The 24,739-nt window shown below is 37.9% G+C and overlaps 1 pseudogene; it reads right to left on the reverse strand.

The window, feature by feature from the left end:
• Positions 1 to 18,425: 18,425 nt before the first annotated feature.
• Positions 18,426 to 23,790, reverse strand: LOC101831776 (annotated as a pseudogene).
• Positions 23,791 to 24,739: the final 949 nt, after the last annotated feature.

The following is a 24,739-nucleotide window of genomic DNA, read 5'->3' on the forward strand; positions in this document are numbered from 1 at the left end:
TGACAAAATCCAACACCCCTTCATGATAAACGTCTTGGAGAGATCTGGGATAACAGGAACAATCCTAAAAATAACAAAATCTATATTCAGCAAACCAACAGCCAACATCAAACTAAATGGACAGAAACTCAATGTGATTGCTCTAAAATCAGGAAGAATACAAGGCTGTCTTCTCTTTCCATACCTCTTCAATATTGTACTTGAAGTTCTAGCTAGAGCAATAACACAACAAAAGTAGATCAAGGGGATACAAATTGGAATGGAAGAAGTCAAACTTTCACTATTTGCAGATGATAAGATAGTTTATACAAGTGACCCAAAAAACTCTATCAGGAAACACAGCTGATAAATACCTTCATCAATGTAGCAGAATACAATATTAACTCAAGAAAATCAGTAGCCCTAATATACAGTTGATAAAAGTTCTGAGAAAGAAATCAGAGAAACATCACCTTTACAATTGCCACAAACAACATAAAATACCTTGGGGTAATGCTAACCAAACAAGTGAAAACCTGTATCACAAGAACTTTGAATCTTTAAAGAAAGAAATTAAAGAAGCCCTCAGAAAATGGAAAGATCTCCCATGCTCTTGTATAGATAGGATCAATGGAAGAAGAGGCAGTCTCCCATGGCTAAGCACTGAGCTGAACTCAAGAAAGCCAGGGAATCCAGCATGGGACTGATCAAGACCCCCTGAATGTTGGTGTCAGTGAGGAGGCCTAGGTAATCTATTGAGCCTTGGGCAGTAGATCAGGATTTATCCCGAATATACACATGGACTTTGGACTCCCATCCAACAATGTGAGATGCACTCTCACCCTAAACTCTTGGGGGAGGATCTAGGCCCTGCCCTGGATGAAATGACAGACTATGGACATCCCCATGGAGGGCTTCACCCTCCCTGGATACATGAGGGGATATTGGGGGGGTTGGGGGGAGAGCACGGGAGTATGGGAGGGAAATGGAGAGGGACCTGGAACTGACTTGTGAAGCAACCTTGTTTCTAATCTAAATGGAGACTTAAAAATAAATAATAATAAAAAATAAAAAAGAAATCTAAAAACATATTATAGAGATATTCAAACACATTCTCAGAAATTAAATGGGGAAACAAATTCAGCATTGAATTTTAAAGCCCAAAAGAAACACTCTGAGGTTTTAGGAGAACCATGTTTAGTATATCCAGTAACCTTACATTAGTAACAAATGAAAGAGATTGTATAAGAGATACTTGCAAGACTGTAACATTATTAGATTTATGGAATTTTTGTTAGTTACACGGGTATATTCCAGACAATGTTGTGTCCTTTATTATCAAGTTTACGCACATATTTTCAAACACATTGTTGTATCGTTATTTTTCAATAAGATACATGTGTCGATACTCAGAAAGTGTTGCATCGTTAGTTTTTTATCATTTTTTATTTTAATTTAAAATAGCTTGTTTTACATGTCAATCCCAGTTCCCTCTCCCGCCCCTCCTCCCGCACTCCCCTTCCTCCCCTCCCTCCCACGCTATTGCCAAATCCTTCCACATAGGGGATATCTAGAGTCTGTCATTTTAATGTTGGTAGGGTCCAGGCACTCCCCTAAGAGTCCAGGCTGAGAGAGCATCTCTCTTTGTGCTATAGGCACACGAAGACAGTTTGTATACCAGGGATAGACACTGATCTACAGCTCAGGGCCCCATAGGTTGCCCAGGCCTTCTCACTGACACTCATATTTGGGGGGTGCAGATCAGTCCCATGCTGGCCTCCCCACTGGCGGTCTGGGGTCCAAGAGCTCTCCCCTGTTCGAATCAGCTGTCTCTGCTGGTTTTGCCAGCCCATTCTTTGCCAATTTGCTCATCACTCCTCTCTCTCTGTCACTGGGTTCCTTGGGTTCAGTTCAGTGATTAATTGTGTGTTTGCCTCTGCTTCCATCAGTCACAAGATGAAGGCTCCTGGATGGTTATAGACATCAAGTTCATTATCAGGAATGGGCATTCGAGGTGGTCCCTCCACTATTGCTTAGCTTGCCAATTGGTGTTATCCCTTTAGATCACTCGAGGTCACTCTGGTGCCTGATCTGTCTTCGATCCTATGATTACCTCTTCCCCCTATTCTACCCCCACCCCCTCAACTTCCTGTTCCCCCATGACCAACTCTCTTCCTCTTCACCCCCTCTCTTCTTCCCAGGTCCCACTCCCCCCCACCCCTCGCCGTGTTCCCCATCCATTCAGATGATCTTGTCTCCATCCTCTTCTCTTGGGTACTATGCATATATGCATATCTTTTAGGTTCTTTCCTGTTTCCCAGTCTCTCTATCTGTGGAAGTGCAGACTGGCACTATCCTGATCCATGTCTAAAATCCATATATGAGTGAGTACATACCATGTTTGTCTTTTTGCGACTGGGTTACCTCACTCAGGATGGTTTCTTCCAGTGCTATCCATTTACCTCACATTCCCAATCCCCTCAAGAAATCCCATCCCATTATCCTTCTTTGGTGTACCATGGATATCACTCTTAGGGTCCTCATGTTTCTCAGACACTCTGGTGGTGAGACTGTAGGCTGGTAATCCATGCTTCATGTTTAAAATCCATATATGAGTGAGTACACACCATGTTTGTCTTTTTGTGCCTGGGTTAGCTCACTCAGGATGTTTTCTTCTAGTGCCATCCATTTGCCTGTGAATTTCAAGATTCTGTTGTTTTTTCTGCTGAGTAGTACTCCATTGTGTAAATGTACCACATTTTCTCCATCCAATTTTCAGCTGATGTGCATGTAGGTTCCTTCCAGGTTCTGGTTATTACAAATAATGCTGCTATGAACATAGTTCAACAGATGTCCTTATGGTATGAATGTGCATCTTTTGGGTATATGCCTAAGAGTAGAATTGCTGGATCTTGTGGTAGACTGATTTCCATTTTCCTGAGGAATATCCATACTAATCTCCAAAGTGACTGCAGAAGTTGGCACTCCCACAAACAGTGGAATAGTATTCCCCTTTCTCTACATCCTCTCCAGCATAAACTCTCATTGGTGTTTTTTATTTTAGCCATGCTGACAGGAGTGAGATTTGCATTTCACTGATGGCTAATGATGTTAAGCACTTTCTTAAGTGTCTCTTGGCCATTTTAGGCTCCTCTATAGAGAATTCCCTATTTAGTTCTCTACCCCACTTTTTTAATTGGATTATTTCATGTTTTGCAAATTAGATTCTTGAGTTCTTTGAAATTTTGGAGATCAGCCCTCTTTCAGATACGGTGTTAGTGAATATCTTTTCCCATTCTGTGGGCTGCTGTTTTGTCTTGTTGACTGTGTTCTTTGTCTTAAAGAAGCTTCTCAGTTTTAGAAGGTCCCATTTATTAATTGTTGATCTCAGTGTCTGTGCTACTGGTGTTATGTTCAGCAAACAGTTTCTTATACCAATTCATTCAAGGATACTTCCCACTTTCTCTTCTAAGAGGTTTAGTATGGGCTGGATTTATGTTGAGGTCTTTGATACATTTTGACTTAACTTTTGTTCATGGTGATATATCTGGATCTATCTTCAGTCTTCTACATGGGAGCACCCATTTAAGCCAGCATCATTTTTTGAAGAAGCTTTCTTTTTTCCATTGTATAGTTTTAGATATTTTGTCAAAAATCAGGTGTTCATAGGTGTGTGGTTTAATATCAGGGTCTTCAATTCAGTTTCATAGTTCTACCCTTGTGTTTTGGTACCAACATGAGGCTGTTTTCTTTCCTATAGGTCTGTAGTAGAGCATGAAGTCAGAGATGGTGGTGCCTCTTGAATTTCCTTTATTGTGCAGGGTTACTTTGGCTATACTGGGTTTTTCCTTTTCTATATAAAGTTAACAATTCTCCTTTCAAGGTCTGTGAAGAATTGTTCTGGAATTTTGATAGGGATTGCACTGAATCTGTAGATTGCTTATTGTAAAATTGATACTTTTTCTATGTTGATCCTGCCTATGCAATAGCATGGGTGATCTTTCCATTTTTGTCGCGACCACCCTTGACCAGCAAGAAAGACACGGGGCAATGAGGAATCTTCTCACAGTTTATTCAGGAAACTTGCTTGCAGGAAGTGGCGCCGACCCCAGGAAGTCAGGGCTTAATATACTCAGCCATAGCAAATCAACTAAACCCAAGTGGGTGGCATGCTAGGATAGGTTTTCACCAAGCAGATCTAGAAGGGTATGTGGCCTTATTCCTAATAAGGAGTTGTTTACTTACTGAGAGCACTTGCTGTTGGGCTGGCAGAATGTGGAAACTGGCGCCATCGATAGGTGCGGTACTCTGCAGCTCCCAACAGTTCCCCCTTTTTTGTTTTTATATAAGAGGAGTAGCCATATCTATCTGTTATTAGATTTCAGTCATCTCTGTCTTATGTTCAACTTCAGTGTCCCTATCTTACCTGTCATAGAGTCTCTGTGTCGTCCTCACAGGCTCTTAGGTTGAAGGGAACACTTTCGTTTTGCAAGAAGGGTAGGTGCCCTTCATTGAGCATGACTGAGTTGGATACATATCATTCACTCAGCAAAGGCGAGACAGACTCCTATTTGTCTGTTAGCATGGATGACCATGCTTGAAGGGATTGTCCTGCTTCCACCGCAGCAAAGGCCTGTACCAACATGGCAGCTTGGGATTTTTGCGACTTCCTAATCCTGCATAGACACTACAGGCAGACAAAAATGGCTAACAACATCATGGAAAGCATAACACCCATGCCAGCCCATTCCTTAATATAACTAAAAGCTTGTTTAAGTGTATTTAAAACAGCAGTGACAGTGGGCATCTCCAGGCGTGTAGCATTCAGGGAAATGATTTGACTAGTCAGGGTATCTGTCAGGTTCTTGAACTCCTTACTCCAATTCCCCGGATGTATTCACTCAATTGCCAGCTCAGGTTACTATTTTTTGTGAAGTTCTCAGCCACCCTGGAGGTAATACACAAAGAAGAGAGGGAATGAATACATCCTAAGTTGGTCAATATTACCAAGGCATCCACCTGTTCTTGTAGAAGATCTACTCTTTGATTTACTGCCAAGATGCCAGCTTTCACATGACCATCAATAGATTTCAAAGTGGCCAATGTGGAGGCCGACTTCTCCACAATTACATTAACTGGCTCAGCAGTCTGAATTGTCGCAACCATGGCAACCGTAGCTGTCATTGCCGTTGCAGCGGACACAGCTATTGCCATGACTAGGGCCACCGCTATCCCAAAATCTCTTTTTGTTCTGAGCAGGTGAGAGATTGGGAAAGTCCCAGTATCTACTTTTACTGGGATAGCAACTTATGTGGGAAGTCTCATTACCACAGTTGTATTATAAGTATCATTCCAGCACTGACTTGCGATGTAGGGCCTCAGATGTATTACAAGAGACCGCGTCTCCTGTGGCATTGGTGACATTAGCCAGCAAAAAAAGAAATGGTGCTTCTAAGCACACTGGACTGGCAGGATCAGTAAAATTGTTCATGATTTTATTTATAGTAACATTCTTAAGAACACCCTTGAGTCTCTAGTAGCAGAGATGTTAAGGAGCTGAACAGACAAATTTTGAAGAACAGCAAAGAGTTCTAGGGATGTGAAGGCTCCCATTCATTAGATAGTATGCATTGAAACCAGGGCCAAGTATTTTTCTTACTTGTCTTTTGATTAGTCTGATTGGCAAGTTTGAAATAATATTTGCCCAAAGGAGGGGAAAACTCAAACCCTGGCGCGATCTGCCTAGCCTTATGGTCTGGGTTTTGGCAGGGCGTCCATTGAGGAGGGTACCCTAGATTGGGGGCAAAATAGGGTAATACTTGACGGGCAGTGGAATTCCCTAGTCCAAAGCGTGAGTTCGAGGGTCAGAGCCCCTCCATCAGCATTAGTAGGGTAGTAATGTTTGTAGCATTACTACCTCCACTGCCATCGCCCGAGCCCAAGGAATCACCGGCACTTACTTGACTTAACGCTTCATTGAGCATTGCAACAGGAATATGATTCTGACTCAGGGGATCAAGCCAATTACCAACCGAGCCATTTTTCAACCATATGCATTGATTAGAATTATTTATGAGGGAAAAGCATAAGGCTCCTTGAAGAAAAACATTGGTTTCATTATATATAGCCTTGCTGGGATCTAAATTCACGCAAGGCAAACCTAATTCACAACTAGTGGAAAAGAAGACAGGCAAAACCTTAGACATAGAATGAACAGGTAAGGGAATTGGCCATGCTTTTACTATGTATACAAAATTTGTTCATTGGCCTGAATCAGCAGCAGGGACATCAGGGTCATCATCATCAACAGGAACATGATCAGAGGCTTCAACTTGCTTGTTGCACCGCCTTGTCAGTCTCTCTGGGATCCACACTGGATCTTATCGATCCTGGGGAAAAACACAAACAGAACCTCTCGCCCATGCTAACACTGGGTATGGTCCATGCCATAGTCCTGTGATGACATCTTTCCATTTGACATACCCCTTCTCTGCAGGGATCTGATTCTGATGCCTATCTGCAGCAGACAGACCTTGAGCATCCAAATTTTAAAAATTTAAGGTAAAGAGAGCTAAGGATAGTTGTTCCTTTGGTGTTCTACCATGGCCTATTCCCCTTTTTTGTTTTAATAAACATTCTTTCAATGTGCGATGAGCTCTTTCAACTATTCCTTGTCCTTGGGCGTTATAGGGTAGGCCGTGGTGTAATTGAACCTCCATCTGTTTAAAAAATGATTGGAAAGCCAGTCCATTATGTGTTTTCAATTGGTGAGGTTTACCTAAGGCAGCCCACGCCTCTAGGCAATGCCCAATGACATTGCGAGCCTTTTCTCCATTCATAGACGTAGCGTGAATAATGCCTGAACATGTGTCCACAGACACGTGAATGTATTTAATATTCACAAACCCAGAAAAATGAGAGACATCCATCTGCCAAATCTTCAAGGGTAGTAACCCTCTGGGGTTAACTCCCACACCAGGTGGGTGCAAGAAACTTACACACTGTTGACAATTCAATACTATCTGTCTAGCTTCTGCTCAGGATAGCTGAAATCTTTGCTGTAAAGTTTTTGCAGATACATGAATTTGTTTATGAAATTGCTGTGCTTGCTCTGCAGGGGGAAGTGGAAAAGGCATATTCTCTTCTAGTACACAAATCTACAGCTTCATTGCCTTTTGATAAAGGTCCTGGCAAGTTAGTATGAGCCCTAATATGCTGTATAAAAAATTTCTGATCGCGATACCAAATCAACCTCTGCAACTACTGTAGGAGCTTGCAAACTGTACTGTTTGGTTTAATAGGTCCTACAACCTTCAGGGCTCTAACAGAATTCACAACATATGCCGAATCAGAAATCAGATTAAAGGAAAATGGGAAATTTCTAAATATTTCAAGAACAATTTTACACTCAATAATCTTGGGGGAACCAGGTGGATACTGAAATTGTGTTGGATCATGATGTTCTATCATATAAGCCCCGCAGCCTGTCTTTGACCCATCAGTGAAAATGTTTACAGCTCCAGGAATAGGAGCAGTCGCAGTCATCTTAGGAAAAATGACCTGGTGTTCCTTAAAAAATTACATTAAAGGGTGCTTTGGATAATGATTATCTATTTCTCCTGAATATCCACAGTGTATAATGGCCCATTCATCTACTGTCCCACAAAGGACCCTAACTTGGTGAGCTGTATATTGGATTATGATCTTACTCGGTATCCTCCCAAAGTATTGGAGACATTGTTGTATTCCCTTTTGTGCTAATTCTGCAATCACTGTTGGAAAATGCTCAACAGTTTTTCCTGGGGAGGACCGGGAATGAATGCATAGCAATGGGCCATCTTGCCATAGCAAGATAGTAGGCTGAGAAAATGTTGGAAGCACACACAAAAGAATATCCATGTTTTCTCACTGGCGTTTAAGGCTGGCATTTTTAAATTCTGTCTCTACTTTCTTTAGTGCTTCTCAGGCTTCAGTGGTTAACTGCCTAGGTGAATCTAAAGCTGAGTCCCCATTGTGGATGTTATACAATGGTTTTAACACAAAATTAGATAATTTCAAATAACACCTGATGCAAGTTATATCTCCTAGCAATTTTTGAAAATCATTAAGGGTTCTCAAATTATCTTTTCTAAACTCTATCTTCTGTGGGATAATTGTATGAGGGAAAATCTTAGCCCCTAGTTAATTAATAACAGTGTTTCTTTGTACCTTTTCTGAAGCTATGACTAAGTTACATATCTCAAGTAATTTCACCAATTCTAAGTATGCCTTGTTGAGCATTTCTTCATCCTTAGCAGCCAATAGAATGTCATCCATATAATGGATACACCTAATCTTTGCAAACTCCTCCCTTAAAGGGGAGATAGCATCTGCAACAAACAATTGACACTGTCCGTGTTTTGGACAAGCTCCTCCATATCTCTGAGCAAAAGGTTGTCCATTAATGTCTTTCACTGATCTACAGGCATTAGCCCAATTATTTTCTTTCTTGCACTTAGGGTACAACCCCGGCTTAGGCCTCTGGGTGGAGCCACTGCCTCTGTTACTACTTCCTCTTTCAGGGCATTGTCTTTTAAGGTGTCCTTGTTTGCCACAGTTGAAACAGATCCCTGCATTTCCTCCTTTCTTAGTTAATTGAATCACCACAGCTGCTAGGCCTGCATTGGGCAGTGGACCTCCTAACTCTCTACAGAGCTTCATCCAGACTTCAAGGCCTTTACCTTTATATGGGGTTATAGCAGCCTTACACTCCTTTGTGCACTGTTCATAAACCAAATGCTTAATCAATGGCATAGCAATATCTGGATCCCCAAACACTATTCCTGCAGCTTCTACCATTCTAGCCACAAAACCTGAGAAGTGTTCCATAGGGCCTTGTAATATCTTTGTAACGTTTCCACTGACTTCAACTCTATTGGGTAGAGACCTCCAACCCCTAATGGCTATTTCGTTAACCTGATCATACACTTGAGGGGAATAACCTGTTTGTTGTTGCGCAAAACGTCCCTGAACAAGTAACATGTCTCCATCCCAGGCAGGGTTACCAGCCGCGCGGTTAGCCGCACCGTGATCATTGGCAAGTTCAATTTGGAAAGCTCTCCAATCTAAATATTGTCCTGGTGTTAGACAAGTTCTTACCAAATTCATCCAATCACCAGTTGTCATGCAGAAGCGATTAAGTGCTTCCACCTGGGCAATTGTAAAAGCCACGGTCACCCCATAGGTGCGTACTGACTCTGCCAGGGTTCTGACTATTTTAAAGTCAAGCAGCTCATGATATCTATGTTGGTAACCATCCTGGAAAACTGGATAACCCAGTGGCTGGGTGATCCAAAACTCGGCATGAACAGTGCGCCACACTTCCGGGCAGAAAGTATTGCCACCAGGAACTTGTAGTTCCTCTGGTGAACAGTAGGGTGGAGGAGCAGTAGGGTGGTGCCCTTGCTTTGCAGTCACCATTTTAGGGTGCTGTGTCTCCAGCGTTCTTAAAGAATGTTTTCCCATTAGCTCGACAATTTCTTCCTTCTCATCCTCCGTGAGGTCCTCCTCTGTTTCTGAATCTTCCCCCGATTCTTCTAATTCTTTCCTCAGCTCCCTTAAGGAGGGATAGATTTGTTTCTTTTTCTCTTTCTGTTTCTTCTTCCTAACCTCCCCTTCTGATTTTTCTGATCTTTCTTCCTGGAGCATCTCGAGGGCAACCTGTCCTTTCTCTATAGCCTTTTTGTTCCCCTCTTGAACCTCCAGACAAGAGCGTATCAGCCGCCATACTGGCTGAATGCATGGTTTCAGCGTTCCTTCTTTCCAAGCAAATTCCATGTCTTTCCCCAGCTTATCCCAGCTAGCCACAGAGAGGTTCCCAGAAACTGAGAACCAGGGTGCAATGGCATCACATTCATTCAACAACCTCTTCAACGTGGCTTTGCTTAAGCTTAAGTTTAAGTTTTTAGAAAGAAGCAGCTCTTGAAGAGCCAGAAAAATTGGGTGTGATTGTGATGACCCCATTATGCATTTTTAAAGTCTACTCTTTTAGTTGGTGTGCTCCAAAGGTGTGCAAGTTGCATAGCAGCAACAAAAGACAAGAGCCTACACTATAATATTAAACATTATCCAAATTATCACCACAGAAGCTGGGTCCATTTACTTTACTTACTCTCACTCTGCAAGCTAAAGCAGACACGAGGTCTTTTACTTTCAGTTCACCTTAGCTGTGAACTGTCTTGCTCCTAACCAGAGACCTTATTGCTCCTAACTGGAGACCTTATCGCCCCTAACCGGAGATCTTATTGATCCTAACCAGAGACCTTATTGCCTCTTTACCGAGGTCCTTATTGCCTCTTTACCAAGGTCCTTATTGTCCCGCTTACCTCGGGAACTTACCGGTATCCGCCCCAACTGTGAGAAGTTCTGACATCCCCGTACGGGCCACCACTTTGTCGCGACCACCCTCGACCAGCAAGAATGATGCAGCAATGAGGAATCTTCTTCTCACAGTATATTTGGGAAACTTGTTTGCAGAGAGTGGCCCCGACCCCAGCTAGTCAGGGCTCAATATACTCATCGATAGCCAATCAACTACACCCAGGTGGCACGGTAGGATAGGTTGTCACCAAGCAGATCTAGAAGGGTACGTGGCCTTACTCCTAATAAGGAGTTGTTTACTTACTGAGAGCACTTGCTGTCAGGCTGGCAGAATGTGGAAACCGACGCCACCTATAGGCGCAGTACTCTGTAGCTTCCAACACAATATAATGGAACAGATATCCTCATTGTATGGATGTTGATGCAACTTGCCTCTGTATTTTCTGTTTTAATTATCAAAGTTTAATTTTATCCATGTGGACTTGAATTTTGTGCAGTGTGATCTATATGGATCTATTTGCATTCTTCTAATGTCAGACATCCAGCTGCACTATCATAATTTTTTGAAGATGTTTTCTTTTTTCCCATTGTATATTTCTGGCTTGTCTATAAAATATCAGGGTGTGTGGATTTATGTTAGGGTATGGATTTCATTGTATTGATGAACTTGTAGGCTTGTGGCAAATACCATGAAGTTTTTATTACTATATCATAGTAGTACAGCTTGAAATCATGGATGGTGATATTTCCAATAATTTTAGTTTCCAGAATCATTTTAGCTATCCTAGTTTTTTTGTTTGTTTGTTTTTCCACATGAAGTTGCCTATTGTTCTTTCAAGATCTGTAAAATATTGTGTTGACATTTTGATGTGGATTACATTGAATTTCTATATTGCTTTTGGTAAGATTTTGGCCACTTTTACTACTGATGAGTGTGCATTGAAGAGCTTCCAATCTTCTTTTTTCAAACACTTGAAATTATATCATACAGTTCTTTTACTTGCTTGAGTTACCCCAAGTTATTTTGTGTTATTTGTGATTATTTTGAATATTATTAAGGGTATTTTTGCCCTTAATTCTTTCTCTGCCTGTTTTTCATTGTATACAGGCATGTTACTTATTGTTTTTGAGGTAATTTATATGCAGCATCTAGCCTGAATGTGTTTATCAACTGTAGGTGGTCCCAGGTAGAATTTTTTTGTGATTACAAGTGTAAACTATTTAATCATCTGCAAATAAAGATACATTGGCTTCTTTCTTTCCTATTTATATCCCTTTGATCTCCTTTATTTATCTTATCATTCTAATTAGAACATCAAATACTATATTGAACAGATATGGAATGAGTGTTCAATACCATCATTCATGTTCCCGATTTTAATGGAATTGCTTTTACTTTCTTTTCATTATTTTGATATTGGCCCTTGAGTTGCTGTAAATTACCTTTATTATGTTTAGGTATAGACGTCATATCCCCACTCTTCTAATCCTTTTATTATTAAAGGCTAAGTTTTAACAAAGGGTCTTTTTAGAATCTAATGAAATAATCTTTTGTTTTGTTTGCTTGTTTTGGTTTTGCTTTAGGCTATTTATGTTGTCAATTACATTGCCAGATTTTTTATTTAGAAATGTATTTTTTTATTTTACATACCAACCCCAGTTCTCCCTTCCTCCCGTTCTCCCACCTGATACCTCCAACCCTTTTCACACCCATATGCAATCCTTAGAGGGGATAAGCATTCCTTGGGGAATCAACAAATTCTGGCACACCAAGGTGATGTAGGACCAAGCCCTTGACCCTGTATATCAAGGCTGAGCAAGGTATCCCAACACAGGTATTGGGCTTCAAAAAGTTAATTCATGCCCCTGAAATAGATCCTGGAGCCATTGCTCTCCCCCACCAGCAGGTCAAGTCATATGCCTGACATTGACAGATTTTTATATGTTGAAACATCTCTGCATTTCCGAGATGAAGCCCACCTCATTGTGATGAATGACTTTTTGATGTTTTTTGTGATTATTTTATTGAGTATTCTTGGGGCAATGTTCATGAAGTAAATTGGCACCTCCTTTCAAACTTCTTAAAGCAATTTTTGTGTACATTTTGTTAAAATATTTAGTTTTAAATTTTAGTGCATTGGGTAGTGATGAGCCAAGGTAATTAATGTAACATTTCCTTAAGTATTTATTAAATTTTATGATGAGAAATATGGGACATTTCTCTTTTGCTCATTTTTCAATACAGCCCATTTCTGTCCATTACACATACATTGGTGTAGTTTCAAGCATCTTCACTAATGATTGATCTCAAAAATGATACTGTAACCTTATTCTGACTATTCCCTTTTCTTCTATTGTGTTTCCTCAGGTCTCTAGTAATTCTAATCTTTTCCTTATTTCTGTCTGGTCAGTTTTGTCAGATTCTCCAAACACACAGACCATTATATCATTGGCATTCTATTTTTTATGTAGCCACTTAATGAGTAATGTTTTCAAGGTTTACTCATATCTCCAATGGATCACATCAATGACAAGACCACATGGATTTCTCTTTTTGTATTTTTATTCAATTTAGAAACAATCTATTTTACTTTTCAATCACAGTTCCCTCTCCCTCTCATTATCTCATCCTCCCCATTGACCCCCTCAACCTATCTCCCATCTACTCCCCAGGGAGGGTGGTTCATTCCATTGGGGATTATCAAAGACTGAAACATCATTTGTGCAACTAGGCTGAGAGAGTAGCTCTCCACAGGGAATGGGCTACTAAAATCCATTTATGATTTCAAGGCAAAGTAATGTAATGAGTCTTTCTTTGTTCTGCCAGTAAGCTGCCAAATAAGGACATGGGGACTTGTTATTAATTGTGAAAGATTGACCTTTAGATTAGACTCATTTGTAACTAGTTGTTATAACTTAAATTTACCCATATTTTTATTAATCTACATTATACCTGTGGCTTTTACCTCTATCCTATTCTGTGTGTCCAACTCATTCTGCACTTGGCTTGATTATCTTCAGAATCTAGATTCATCTTAAGTGTTTTCTCTTTTCCCAGAAGTCCTGCCTATCTCTTCTGCTTTGTTTTTAGCTCTCTGTTAAACTAATCAAAAGGTACCTGAGGCAGAGTCACATTTTTACAGTGTAAACAATTATTCTTCAACAGAGTAATATAGATTCTCTATGACTGTATAACTTTTCCTTTCTTGTGTTCATGGACATTTTGGTTTACTCATTAGATTGGTTGTGTACTGTGTTTCCTACTGTGGTAAACAGTGACTCACTTGCTTTTCCACTTTTTTTCTTGATATGTAAGTAATATTGAGATTGATATGTTTTATGGTGGTTTTATTTTTTTGATGAAAAAACTACATTCTTGTAAACACAGAAACACTATACATCTCTGTCTGAAGCAACACATGCCTTTTTTCTTTGTTACCATTTGCAAGTAATTGTATTGGGGCAATTTTATTTCATCATGTGCTTTGCTTAGTAAGTGGTAATGGTTTCACACCAGTGTCCACGAGCTTTTGTAGCTTTAGTTTTCAAGTGATAAACTTACCTAGTTTTCTGGGTATCTTGGACTATAGAAATGTTCATCCTCTTCACTGTGATGCAGAATTCCATAGTTAGTTATTGAGCTTTTTTTTCACATTTTCTGGAATTCCTTATTTTTTTCTGGGTTGTGTTCCTTGGAGAAATTTTCATAGTAAAGCTTAGACAATTTTTCTCTTTGTATACATATGTACACATAGTAGTTCATATGCCTGCAATTATCTCTGTATCGGTATGTAGAACACGGAAATTGACATTGTTTTATTTTCTTTTTTAAATTTATTTTATATAAAACTACATATCTGTCCCCCCATTCCCTCCCCCTCCCATCCTACCATGCCCTCCACCAACCCCCAACCCACCCACCTCCCATTCCCCAAGGTCAGCAAGACACTTCATGGGAGACCATCAAAGTCCATCACATCATTTGAGGGAGGGCCCAGACCCCTCTCTCTGCATCTGAGCTGCAACAGCATCCCTCTATTGGGAATGGCTCCCTAAGTTCATCTGTGGCCCAGGAAAAACCTTGGCACCACTGCTAGAGGCTGCATAGACTGTCCTGGCCACCTAGCTGGCAATGTTTTTTCCTCAATCATTATTCACATTGATTTTGAGACATTGTTTCTCACTGAATCTAGTTAATGTAACTAAACTGTCTGGCAGTGGGCCCTAAGGATTCTCTTTCCTCTGTTTCCCCATAAGCTGCACTGTGTGAACACATAATGCTTGTCTGACTTTGAACAGGGTGCCAGAGATCAAGCTCTGGTCCTTATGCATCTACCACAAATTCTTCACATACGCTGATATTCACTCAGATATTTAGCATCTTTTAAATATATTATTTCAGATTTTAATATTCAGTTGTTTGCCTTATTTATGTATTATAAATAAAACATATGGTTATGTGTGTACTTTACAAGTTGATTTATACATTCACTATTTGTTTATTGGTTTGCCAGACAATTCCATTGTTGTGTATAAGCATTTAACTTCATGTGGTCTACATGATCAATTTTGTGTTTTTGCATGTCCAAATGTCATTGGGCAGAACCATGTTCTGAAGCATTTCTCACCTCTTTATTTTGTAAATTTTGTAACTTGTTTCTTATATGCAAATCACCAGTCAAACAAATAATTATAATTGAAGATGTATCTTTTTTCTTATGCAAGATACTTTATTTGACAATTTTCTGTCACAAATTAAATCAATAAATTTGTGCCTAGATCACGGAGAAGTACCAGAAAAGCTTTCAAGGAAGAACATAGAGAAGACAACTGTTAGCATGTGGATAGATTATTATAAGTAATTGGTGATGGGTGAATCCCACAACAAAGCTGCAAAAAAACTACTCAGGTTATACTCTTGCTTGATAATCACAAAATTACAGAGTGAAGGCTTGTCTGGAGATAACATGGAAATAGTTATGGGACATTACTCTTGAGATGATGTGATCTAATATCTAATTACTGCAGACAGTGAATAGGTCATAGACACAAGTAGCTATATTATTGATGTGCAACCTAGAAAACCTATAGATTTACTCAAATTAGTTACAGGATTTTGGGCAAGGGGTTATATACAGGAACAAGATTGTCTCAGATATAGAAGCATCATGAAAAGGCCATACCAGCAGGGATGATGGCTCATAAAATCTGGAACCCTCAGACTTACTGAACAACTTGTAGGGAGCTCCATGGGCAGCTTGAATTGTCTGAATCTCTTCCAGGAAGCTAGTCTTCTCAGGAGTCTTCAGTGTTAACATATTCTTGAGAAAGGAGGGGCCTGCACATCTGATCAGTTGTGAGGTCTTCTGGACAGTTCTGGGGCATTTATCTTTTGAGTATTAAAGAATGCTGCTTTAGAATTTCTAAATCTTTGCATGATGGAATGTTCCACTTCCCTTTGGAACCTCCAAAGTCATAATGAGTGTCCCTCCAAGATGGACTGTTTTAACCCTGAGAAAATTGTTGCACAGTAGAGATGCCTAACAGAAAATTTGGCATGAATGGGGATGGGATGAGCATGCACGTATAGTAATTAAGAAATACATTTAATTTTTTAATCAGAGAAAAATATGTCCAAATGACTTCGGAGTAGAATTAAATCATACTAACAACTGTATTAATCTATGATCAGCATTAGATTAAATGTACTGAACTTTCAGCATGATGTCAATAAATATATTAAAAAATTTCATCTGAACAAAGTTGCATTGCCATTTTTGACTATTAAATGCTTTAGAACCTTTTTACAGTGGGAGAAAGTAGCAGGAGGTACCATCTCAATATCACTCAGAGAAATGTTATTTTTAAGATTCTTATTTAATAGCTATTATTTTTATAATCAATTTAAAAAATTAAAGGTTATATATATTTACTATTACATTATTTTCAAAATATACGGAAGGTAAATTAAATGAGAAAAAGTTTTAGGGAAACTGAAGAAAAGATCAAGGAGTTCACATTATTTTTTGAAAAAAATTCAGAAATACACTACATGCCAATTCTAGGGCCCAGGTTTCTGTACATGTATGAGTAGGACCACAAAAAAGAACTCATAAAATAAATTGAGGAAAAGCATGCCTGAACATTTTATAAATGTCAGAAATATTAGTAAATGTTAATATCTTAGAAGAAAGTGTAATTTCTAAGAGAAAAATCCTTGTATTGTGAAATAATTAGGATATGCTTGTAGATAGGGAACTGAAATACCAATTGAGAACAATTGAGCTCTAGTTAACAGTAATTTTATGCCAAATATGCAACTACCTATTACCTAAAATGTGAAAAGACTTCCTCCAAAATTTTATTTGCAATGGGACAAAATTATTACCTACATTTCAAATATGAGGTCTTTTTGGTTTACTCTAACATCAGTATATCAAAAATGAAAAAATAAATGATTAGTTGCTAACCTACAAAGAAGGTGATTTTGTGTAATATTAGAAGTATATCAAATAACCTAATTTGAGATTTTTTCACTATGTGTTGTCTGAGTTAAAAGAATAAAGCATTAGAAAGAACTGTACATGCATATAAGATGGCTCTGTATTAATTATAGAAATGTTTCGAATATTACTCCTAAAGAGACATGGACAAAATGAAGAAAAAAACTGATCACAGATATTTTATGTGTGTGTCTGTTATCACAGAAAGTTTTACTATAATGGGATCAGGGAAAATGTTGTATGGCTTTACTGGAAAAAAACAGTGAAAAAACCTTTCCGTTATTCAAATAAGTTAATAATGAAATACATAAAAAATAACTTCACATAAGTGTAGATCACTGAACCAATAAATTAATTTATAAGAACATGAATAAATTAAATATAGCTTAAAAACCACACAGCCTACCACAGTGTAGATCATGGCTCACAAATTCTCATCTTAGCGTCTCTCTGCTCAACTTCTCTACAATTCAATAAACAGTAGCCTCCTCAGATACTATGATGCAACTATAACAGTTGGGACATGGCTTTAGAATGTTGTCACTTTCAGAGATATCTCAGACTTTTAAGTGTTGTTTACTTCAGTTTTAGGGATTCTATATTTCCTATGTAATAGTTACATAACGGGAGGGTGCTGCTTCTGCCAGTCTGTAAATATGGAATATCTTCAACTTCTAAAACCAGCTAGAGACTGAAACATAGTGTGATTGTCTTTCTTGTAAATGAATTGATGATTATTTATATCTGAGTTTATAAACTCACAATTTCAGAAGTATTTGTGTTAGATATTTTTCTCATTATATTAGAATGAGGACTTTTTCTTGTTTGAGAATCAATAGTATCCTTATAACAGAATGCCAGGATTTCATAATATTTTAAGATACTAATATAATGTAACTTGAGGAAGTTAATTTTTTAATTTAAATTAGAAACAAGTTTGCTTCACATGTCATTCCCAGGTCCCTCTCTCTTCCTCCCTTACTCTGCCTACCCCCTTCAAACTTCCCCCAACCTATCTCCCAGTCCCCACTCCAAGGAGGGTAAGACACTTCATGGGGGATCTCAAAAGTTCTTCATATGATCCATATGATCGGGGGCAGGGCCTAGGCCCGCCCCCATGTGTCCAGGTGGAGACAGCTTCTCTCCATGTGCCCCTTCATTCAGATGGACCTTGCAAGGATGTTAGGCATGGGAGGAGGGGAGGAAAAGGGAGAGGGACCTGGAATTGACATGTGAAACAACCTTGTTTCTAATTTAAATTTAAATTTAATAATAAAAATAAAAAGTAATGAAACTAAGTAGGGAGGAAGCTATCACAGCTCACAAAGACATACATGGTAAGGACTTGGTGATTACTTAATGGATTATAACAATCAGTTAATCTGAACAAAAGTGGGTTTACTTGTGAGTGACAATTCATCTACTCTAAACCATGAAATCTGACTGACTCTAGATTTTATATCTGCCAATATACATGCTTAACCTTTACTTTCACATCCATATGCTACACATTTTCCATTTTAGACATGTTTATAAATTCTTGTTGAATTGGGACCACTATAATACATTTTCCTCTGAGAAATATCACACAAAATTACAGAAACAAATGATCCTAATGATGAACTGCCTCAAAGCTCCCTTGGTTTCTTTGCTCCCCAAACTGTAGATGAATGAATTCAATATTTGAGGAACCACACTGTACATCACAGATGCTGTTACATTGCTACTGGAAGAGTTAGACAGTGAAGAGCTCATGTACACACCTAAGGCAGTCCCATAGAATAAAGATACCACAGAAAGATGAGATCCACAGGTGGAAAAAGATTTATGCCTTTCACCAACTGATGGGATCTTTAAAACAGAGGACAGAATTTGAATGTAAGAGAAAATAATCCCAGTGAGAGGAATAATTGAAAATATAATGGTTGCAGTATAAATAAAGATAATATTGATAAATGTATCAGAGCAGGCAAGCTTGGTGACCAGACCAAGTTCACAGAAGAAGTTTGAGACATCCTGTTCTGTGCAAAAGGACAGTGGTAACAACAGAAGAGTGTGGAGTAGTGCATTTATAATGCTGATGAGCATGGAAAGCAATACTAGCAAGATGCATAGGAAAGGGTTCATAATGATTGTGTATCTTAGAGGTTGACAAATGGCCACATAGCGATCATAAGCCATGACAGTGAGGAGACAACTGTCTAAAACACAAAAATGTCAGGATAAAACAAACCTGGGAAAGGAAGCCTATGTAAGAGATGCTCTTGTCATGTGCTTGGATGTTCAATAGCAACTTTGGGACTGTCATTGTGCTTGTACAGATATCAGTGAAAGATAGATTGCACAGGAAGATGTACATGGGAGTGTGGAGGTGGGAGTCTATGCTTACAGCCAAGATAATTAGTAGGTTTCCCATAATAGTGATGAGGTACAGGAACAGGAACAATTTGAGGATGAGGGAATGTAGATCAGGGACATATTCTAGTCCCATGAAGAAGAATTCTGAAGTATATGTTTGGTTTGAAAGTTCCAGGTATATGCTGAATATTGACAAAAATGGGCAATGAAAATTTGGTATCAATTTTATGTAGCAAATATCAACACAACATTAGTATGGGACAGATATAAACATAATTTTACGAATTTCATGTATTTTCTTGATAGAGATCTACAGATAAAAGAGACTTAGATAATTAGATATATGAAGAGGAGATTTCATGAAAGGAAATGTTTTCATTCTCACAATGAATAGGGAAGTAGCAATGGTAGCAATTATCATGTGGTATAATAATTATATCACAATTCTGAATTAATAACACATGAATGATACATATCATGCTAATAAGACACATAATATATTTATTTCAGGTTCTTATATTAGTGTTTTAAATCTTCATAAACTACAACTGAATGAGAAATGTGTGTATTCCTCTTGAGGTAATACTCAGTTCATAACTACATCTTCTTCAGCCATCATACTGAATGTCTTAAATTTGGGGTACTTTTACTTTTACATTTATACAGGAATTTTGCAAATGATTTTATGGAAAATCTTCAATGATGAAAAGCAAAATGAACAAAAGCTGCAGACATAATGCTGGGTATGTAAGATCATTGTTTTGATATTGCCTATCGTGTGTGTTTGTGTGTGTGTGTGTGTGTGTGTGTATTTTTGTATCTACATTGAGCAAGAGTATATGGCAGGTTTCTTTATCTGCAAAGTAATGATACATTGAGGCAGGTAAGACTATAAGAAAAAGAACATTTTTTTACCTGAAGAATGTCAATCTTATGTAAGAGTTTACATCATTACACCACCACTAATCTTGGTCATGTAGCAAAGGAATGCAAGAAGCATGAACAATAGATACAATATTCACTTATCCTAGACAAATGATATATTATACAGTGATAATCTGATTAAATAACACTTAATTAGTTAATACTATAAATATATTTTGTTTGTAAACCTAACAAGCATATCATTTGAGGAAGTGTACATCACAGCAAAATTTTAGTTATTTTTGAATCTGCAAACATTGGAGTATTTTACTGTGGATTATGCTATATAATAAACAGCAAATAAATAATGCAAGGTTGGTAAAATGAAAATAAATAATAAAATACACACCTTTCCCACTTATTGCTTTTCCTATATAACAAATAATAATTGGAGCTCAATCCCTCACATAACATTCAAATTCCTCCTTTTCTAGGGAAAATAACCACACTTTCATAATGTATACCTTCCAATCACAATATTCTATTTATGATCATTGTTCTAAGTAATGTATCTGTATTGTCTTGAAGTTAAAACATATATTCTTATAAAAGCAGAGAATATATTTTTAAACTGGTGTGCTTAATTGATATTTTTCAAATTAATGCTAACATTATTAATTACTCATCATTCATTAAATTTAATTAATACTATATTCCAACATTTGGCCATAAAACACAGATTGCCTCCTTTCTTTTATTCACAAATGCATATTTAATACAGATAAATGTAGAAAAGATCTGAATGAATTCACAATAAAATGCTTTTGCAATAAGGGAATGAAGGGAAATAGTCAAGGAGTAAATTTTATATGTGTATTATTTATTTTAGTAAAATCTGAAATGCAACACAATTTTAGCACTGGTTAATTTGTGTGAAGAAGCAAGGTTTTATCATGTTTATCTGGTACCATGTTTAATCACTCCCCTCATTTTGTCCCCCCTTGTCCTTCTGGTCTCCTTCTAACTAATTTTAGTGAGACACACAGAACATAGTGCAGAACGCAGGCAGCCTATTGGGGAACAAAATGTAGCCTTCTCAACGGGATTGTGGAAAATGCCTCTGGAAGTCATGTCAACTTAAGTTTTAGGTAGTCCTTATACTATTTCTTAGTGTTTTTAAACAGATTTATGAATGGTATTGCTATATATAGAAGACTAAGAGACCCTTTTGGATTAATTCTCAAAGGAGGTAGCAATGCTTATATTTGTTAATGAACAGAAAGTCTCCTCATAGATAGAAACATCATGTTATTTCTATTTGAAATATTGTGTCTCTCCCCAGGGTGATAAGTTTGGCACAGACCCCATTTTTTAAATCAGTAATCAAAATGCATTTTTCAGTGTTTGAATGTTCTCAATAAAATGTGACAGTTCAGTTTTCATGACTTCCAGCCTGTTATGATCAGAATATGTAACTAACATGGTGCTGGTAATCACACTCTTTAGTATGTTTCTGCTTATAGTATTTCATATTGACTAGGAAGATTCAAGATGCTGCTTTGTATAGTCTGCCTTTCTCCCTACATCTCAAAGCCTGTTAATTGGCCATACAATGTCTTATGATTCATGTAAGAATAAGTAAAGAAAATTAAAGACAGACTGTCTATCAAGGGTTGAACATACCCCAAATTCATATTTATGCATAATACCAAATATGTTTGATATTGGATATGATTTATTGAAAAAATAAATTAAGTCAGAATGTGACAAATTATGGTATCCTGGTTCAATATGACTTCTGTCCCTGTTAAAAGACTGGGAATATACATAAACAAATTTTTGCACACACACACACAGACACACACACACAGAGGGAGAGAGAGAGAGAGAGAGAGAGAGAGAGAGAGAGAGAGAGAGAGAGAGAGAGAGAGAGAGAGAGCGAGAGAGAGAGAGAGAGAATAACAAATTAAAGCAAAGGGAAATGTAAGGTTCTCCAAACTTCCAAAAAGTAATCTGAAGATATTTGAAATTTTGGGTTATATAAGCAGAATGAGAGATGAGAGAAGTGTCAATGTTGCTATAAACAAATATGATAATGTTAGAGTACCAACAAGTGACACATGAAGTAAAAACTTGTTTCTCACATTTTTTCATGCTTCATATTTTCTTAGGATAGAAATGCAAACACTTGCCCTCATTTTCAAAATACTTAGTATGGTATCACAAAGTACCTGCTCTCTTACAGGCAATGGTACTCAGAATCTTATCTGGCTGTTGCACAAAATGAGTGTCTCAGTACTTAATTGGTTCCTAGAAGTTTGGGTGAAAGATCTGATATTTCATCTGATCATACAAAGAACACAAAGAATTGGTCACAGGCTATATCTGACGGTGTAGTGTAGGTTTTTCATGTACTCAATATCCAAAGCTCTCCATTAAGACATCTATTGTACTATAATTCTAATCCCAGTAGAGCCGGCCTTAATGACTGAGTGTATAGAAATGCTGAATTCAACATGCATGATTTGCTGACCCCTGGGGGTAAGAATACTGTACCCAGCCTTTTGTATTGTTTCTGCTTATTTTGTTATTAATATTTTTAATGTTTTTACCATTAGTGTTGCAAAAACTATACTTTTTGTTTTGTAAATATTATGTAGAAAGTTCCAATCTATGTTTTGATTTATAGTGTCCTTTGTTTACTAAGTTAAATATTTGATACTTTTATACATACATAAAATGCATTTTGGCTGGGCAGTAGTGGCACATGCCTTTAATTCCAGCACTCAGGAGGCAGAGGCAGCCAGATAGATGTGAGTTTGAGACCAGCCTGTTCTACAAAAGCTATTTCCAGGACAGCCTCCAAAGTGACAGAGAAACCCTGTCTGGAAAAACAAAAAAAAGCAGTTTGTCTACTGTCCTCCTATTATTTCTCTTTCTTATATTGCTAACAACTCTCTGCCCGACCCCCTTGTTTATTTGCTAGACTCAAGATTTTTGGTTTTTAATTGACACATTTAATTCAATCACAGGCATCTGAGTGATAATCAGATGGGATTTACTTGCTAAAGACTACTGAGGCAAGAAGTGGGCATACAACTCCAGACATTAATTCCATTTTCCTTAAATCTACCCATAGGAAAAAGTCCAGCAGTCATGAGTGAGTCTTCCCAAGTCACTCCTCCATTTACCCCTTGCTGTCAACGGGTCCATTCTTCTTCAGAACCACTGGAATCAACAACTGTAGCTAGTTAGAACTCATGACTACAGTGGAATTATGGTCCATAAGATGATATTTTGCATTCCTTGTGTTCCCTATCTTCTGATTCCTACAGATATTTTCCTCATCTTTCTCAGTGTTCCTTGAGCCTTAGAGAGTAAAGTATTAATATCTTATATAGGACAGAAAACTTAGCTATAACTTATTTTTTGTTGCATCAAAAGTCTCTGAATTCATTGAAGCATACTGGCAATAAAACCTTTCCTAATTATGGCTGAAAGTGATGTCTATGGTAGACATACACACATATACACACATACCCACACATATGAAGACAGTTTTGCAACTTCAATTCCATAGTAGGATTAATTCCTCAAAGGGACCATGACCTCACATACATTGGGCTTCTGAACAGGCATACAGTAACTGGTATGCATCAATTCCCATGGAGTTTCCCCTTAAATTCAATCATGAAGCAATTACTTACCATTTTAACATTTGTGCCATTATCACATGAGTGAATGTATATTGCCTGGCATGTCAATAATGCTGGTGGCAATGCTAGAGGAGTAGCAGTTAGCAATTGAATTTCAGGAAGCAGTCCACCAGGAGGTAACTCCTTGATGGATGAATCTCTGGTAGGCAATACCCCAAGACTACATATCTCAGAATGTCTTTTACTTCAATATGCCTTTATGTGTTTGCTGTTGCCATCTTTCTCTGGTATTTAGTTTGGTGTGAATGGGTTTATGGAGATCACCACTGCTTGTAACACAGTGTGTTTATTTCATGGAAACGTTCAATTATAATGAACATTATACCTGTGGATAATTATGAAGGTCATATAAACAAAGAAATGTCACACAGCTAGAATAAATGAGCTTCTATTGAGGACCCAGATAGACTGTGTCTTAGGTTAATGGAAGTAACCAAACACTTTTTTATTGAAACTAATGCTCATTCCATGACACTGCTAAAGTGTCCAAGAACCTGAGTGCAGACAGGTCTTTGTCTAGGGGAAAATATGATATTATTATTATTATTATTATTATTATGCTAAAGGCACAGAGCAATAAAATGACTCCTATTTACACATTTCTGTACCCATTGATCTGTACTTCATCAACCCTTATCAAATAAGCTTCTTTCAGTAGATTAGCACAGGAACCCACAACTGGACTGGGAGAATTTTGAGTAATAACTACTAACTGGGATGCCTTTATCAAATTATTTTTTCTCTCAAGGCCCAATATCTGTATGGATGAAGAAACTGACAGAATGTGTCAGAAATATTTTATATACACAACAAATTTCACAGGTTCAATATGTTCACAGTACAATATGTTCACAGGTTTAAATCTGATATCTTCCAAACTCTGAGAGGGAGAAGTGGACAGGTGATTCCATTCCTAACCAAGAAGCTATTTGGAATTGATAATGGATGACAAAGGGAAGA

Source organism: Mesocricetus auratus, unplaced genomic scaffold, assembly GCF_017639785.1.
Source record: "Mesocricetus auratus isolate SY011 unplaced genomic scaffold, BCM_Maur_2.0 Super-Scaffold_100040, whole genome shotgun sequence".
NCBI classification, from domain to species: Eukaryota; Metazoa; Chordata; class Mammalia; order Rodentia; family Cricetidae; genus Mesocricetus; species Mesocricetus auratus.